Genomic DNA, 5,097 nt, shown 5'->3' with positions numbered 1-5,097 from the left:
ATTCAGAAAGCTCTATAATAAGAATGTTGAGAGGAATAATAATTTTATATCCCCAGTCCCTTTAGCTGTGCAGAAGCTTTTTAATTTGATGTAGTCCCATTCATTTGATTTTGCTTTTACTTCCTTTGCCTTTGAGATTACTTTCATAAAATCCTCTCTAATACCAAGGTCTATAAATTTGGTATGTATGTTTTCTTTTATGTATTTTATTGTTTCAGTTCTTATATTTAGGTCTTTGATACATTTTGAGTTAATTTTTGTGTATGGTGACAAATAGAAGCCAATTTTATTCTTCTTTATGTGGTTTTCCAACAAAATGAGAGAAGATATTTGCAAACAACACCTCTGATAAGGGATCAATATCAAAAATACATAAAGAACTCATACAACTCAACAACAAAAAGAAAACAAACAGTCCAATTAAAAATAGGCAAAGGATCTGGACACTTCTTCCAAGAAATGTCTTAGAAGTGTGTTGGTCATACAAATGGCCAACAGATATATGAAAAGATGCTCAATTTCCATAGCTATTAGGGAAATGGAAATCAAAACCACAATGAGATACCACATCACAACTGCTAGAATGGCTATTATCAACAAGACAAGTAATAAGTGTGGAAAGGCTGTGGAGAAAAAGGAACCCTCATACACCACTGGTAGAAATGTAAATTGGTACAACCACTATGGAAAATAGTATGGAGGTTCCTCAAAAAATTAATAATAGAGTTACCATATGGCCCATCAATCCGTCTCCTGAGTAGCAACCTGAATTTTTTTTTAATTTTATTGGGGAATGTTGGGGGACAGTATGCTCCTCCAGGGCCCATCAGCTCCAAGTAGTTGTCCTTCAATCTAGTTGTGGAGGGCGCAGCTCAGCTCCAAGTCCAGTCATCATTTTCAATGAACCAGCAATCTTGTTGAGAGCTCAAGCTCTAACCAACTGAGCCATCCGGCCACCCCTCTGGGAAGCTCAGTGGCAGCTCATTACCTTCAGTCTAATTGTGGAAGGTGCAGCTCACTGGCCCATGTGGGAATTGAACCAGCAACCCTGTTGTTCAGAGCTCGCACTCTAATCAACTGAGCCATCTGGCCATCCCCCAAACCTGACATTTTTGAAAACATTTATTCGTAAAGATATATGCACCCTTATGTTCATTGCAGCATTATTCATGGTGGCCAAGATCTGAAAACAACTGAAGTGCCCTTCAATAGATGATTAGATAAATAAGATGTGGTACATATATATAATGCAATACTACTCAGCCATAAGAAAAGATGAAATACTGCATTTGTGACAACATGGATAGATCTTGAGAATACTATGCTAAGGAAGATAATTCAGACAGAAAAAGTCAACAGCCATGTGATTTCACTCATATGTGGAATGTAAACTTAAAGCAACAAATGAACAAACAAACAAACAAAAACTCTAGACACAGACAACAGTATAGTGGTTACCAGAATAGGGGTAGGGGAGAGGTAGAAAAGGGTAAAGGGGATCACATGTATGGTGACAGAAGGAGATTTGACTTTGGGTAATGAATACAAGATGCAATATACAGATGATGTATTATAGAATTGTACACCTATGTAATTTTACTAGCCAACATCACCCACTAAATTTAATAAAATTTAAGCAAATAAATAAAACTGTCGCATGTACTATACAGATTTTCAGTGATATCGTTAATAAACATTTCCATATTCTTGCTTAGTTTTTTCTACCTTGATAGAGCATAAAAAGGAATGCTCAACGAAGCACTATTTCATTTTGTATTATTTATAAGAGCAAAGATCCTTAGATATGTGATAACCAGTTGACTAACCCAGACACTGGAGATAAGTTTATACTTAGTTGATATATTTATATATAACAGAGCAAAATATAATAGCTATTTATGGTCACTGGTTCACCAATTCTGAGAATAAATTTGTACAGTCATCTGTGCATGGTGTAATGATTCCATTTTTGTTGTGCTCAGTAATATACCCAGAACATTCCAGTGATTAGGGGCTTGCCATATTAAATTACCTCACGATGAGCAACATCTCTTATTCAGTGATATGCAACACATTTTTTCCATGCTTACTCCATGTCATTTTATAACCATAAAGGTCCCATAGAACCAAGCAAATCTTTGATGGCAGAAGGAAAATGTAGAACGACAAAAGGAATGTCATAAACATGTCTGACCAGAAAGGGAAATGGATCAAGCACCTCCCTACACTGAATAATCAGCTAATCACTCCCCGTGAGGAAAGGCCCAAGTGTTAGTGCTGTCCAGATAGTCAAGAATCCTTCCTCCATCCACATGTGGGCTCTCTAAGTCAACAAGCAAAAGCACTTAGTGAGTATCTGTCACAGGCTTAGCTTCGGATTTAGCAGTATAAGGGATAAAAATACACTTAAAGATCTGATGGTCAGTAAGCTTACAATATATCCGTGACACCCTACATAACACACAAAATCATTAAGACCGAATGAGTGCTACCAATCTAAAGGCAATATGTAGTAGTTTGAATCCAAACAAACTATGTAGGGCTGGGTGTTCTTCATGAACTAGGTAGGATCTGTGGTGGGACTTAAGGGTTGGCTAAAATTTTGTGAGACTAAAGGAAGATTAACTTCAAGCATAGGAAATAAACACAGAGAATTAGGTTGACGTTAAGTATCCTGCTAGAGAGAAAAATCCTCAGATTTTTAATGGAATTGATTAACATGGCTATCAAAGAGAATGGGGGTACACATGTTAGGGAAAAGGGAGGAGAGGACTAGAAGTTGTCTACAAAGAAATAGATCAAGCACTAAATGTGAAGCTCACTGATGCAAAGCAGTGTGAGAAAAATGAATACTTGTGATGATGGAAGTATTCGATGACATAGGGCAGAGATAATATGGCCACGAATATTTACGCATGACTCCTATGCCTCGGCCCTGTGCTAAGTGTCTTATTCAAACTCCAACTGCATTGGGCATCAAAAGCTTTATTGCAATGTCCTCCAGATATTCCTGATAGTATCCAAAGGTATAGCCTTAATATTGCACAGTCAACTAAGACCTGGCTATAACTTTGAACATGACTCCCACTAAAGACAGTGATAGTGGAAGAGAATTCTTGAACAGTAAATGACTTATACTGTGATATAGAGTAGGCTGAGTCCTAAGGGCCTGCCTCTCCATATTCAAAAGGCAACTGAGACCCCACCCCCAGGAACTCTCCTGGCATCTCCAAGTCTCAGAAATTCTTTGCCATCGTTGAGGTACTCATTCAAACCCTGTCTAACGAGTTAAGACTGTATTGAAATTCAGTTCATGCAAAAGAAAATTTCAAGCAAGTGATTTTCTTCCATTATTTCAGCAATTCCATACTAAATCTTCAATATTCTCCATATTTCTGATCTATCTAAAATGACTCCTGCACACCTCTCCAGGTTCTTCAGCCTTTAGAGATTTCATCTCCTCCTACAAGGCTGGCAACCACTACCAGCTGTTGACTAGACAATCAAGCTGCTTTATCGTTCTGTGATATTGGCTATATTAGTATGTTGTTTCTCTGACTCTTTTAAAGAATCAGTTTATGCATTACCTCCACTGTGAAATTTAGTCTAATACTGCAGGGCAGATTTATTTATTCTTCTCATTCTTCTAAAAAAAGTCTGAGCACTCTCCTATGCCAATCACTGCTCTAAAAACTGAAGATTATAGTGTCGAACAAAACAAGTAAGGTATCTCTCTGCTCCACAAATTGAGCATCCATTCAGAGAACTGGCAACATAAGAGTGCTTTAATCAGTATTTCATGTTTGTACCATGCACAGGTCTCCAAAAGTACATGATTGTGCACGGTTTTGGTCTCCTTATTTCTTTCTCACCATATTATAAGCAACTTAATAGCAAGTACTCTGTCACCTGAGGATCATTAGTTCCTAGCAAAGTACCTGGAACATAGTTCTGCTACTCAACACCCAAGGGCAGTATTGTCATCAGTCACTACTGGTGGAGTTGTGTTTAAAAAATTGACTTTTTCACATATCTAAAGGTGTTGTTGTTGTTATTGTTATTATTATTATTTATGATAGCATCTTTTCAAAATCACCTCTTATGATTTTCCAAATTTGAATGATAAACAAGTCCTGAAACCCAACACTAAAAGTTTATTATTTTTCTTCTAAGGACACATTCCCTCTAAAAATACTTCATGAATTGTATAAATATCATAAATCTTTTGCTAAATGATTTCTTAATTTATATTTATTCAATTCTACCCTTCCTCTCAAATATTTTTCTTTATATGTATATTCACATTTTTTTTTTGGGGGGGGGATCGGTGTTGGAGGTACTGGTAGTTGGTCCCTTGTTACTATCGTTTTGCTTACTTTCTAACACGTCAGTCCTTCATCTTCAGAAACTAGGAAATGACCCAAAGAGAAAAAAGAACATCAGTAATCCTATTACACATTCATTCTTTATCTTTCCTGTTTTTCACTGTAAGTCAACAGTTCCTGCTTACCTCTCCTGTGAGATTTGGATTGTTAGGATTTGCAAACTTTTGTTTCTTAGTTTATATACTCTAACTTCTGAAAGAAAAAAAAAATGACTTTTATTTATCCAATTGCATCTCCACCAATTTTCTGTAACTTAATCTGTCATTTCAGCTGCTGAGTCAAAAATGTTCTGCGGGGATGATAGCAGCTTCTGCTCATCACATTTTCTGTCACATAGGTGGGGGGGCAAATGCACTGTGCAAGAAATAGAGAGATTTTAGAACATTATTTTTCTGGGGCAACATGACTCATGGTACTTTGTATTCTTTCTTGTCAACTTACGATCTGTATATTGTAATATATGTTTTGCTTTTTCTTTGTATTTTGATATATAATTATGATATAAATCTTTAATTCAAAATAAGCACTTCTGTCTAACACCCTTTTTATCTTTTCAAAGTCTTAAAAATGAGCTTGTATCTCCTTCTCAAATATCGTTCTCTCATTGTTTAGATATCACACTGTTCCATCCAGCTTCCCGGAGTTGCTCCAACTGTATTTAATCCAAACTACCAAACATTTAGTTCTAGAGTCTTCTTGTCCCCTCCTTTCC

This window comes from Rhinolophus ferrumequinum, chromosome 3, assembly GCF_004115265.2.
Source record: "Rhinolophus ferrumequinum isolate MPI-CBG mRhiFer1 chromosome 3, mRhiFer1_v1.p, whole genome shotgun sequence".
NCBI classification, from domain to species: Eukaryota; Metazoa; Chordata; class Mammalia; order Chiroptera; family Rhinolophidae; genus Rhinolophus; species Rhinolophus ferrumequinum.
This window is presented reverse-complemented; position numbering follows the sequence as displayed.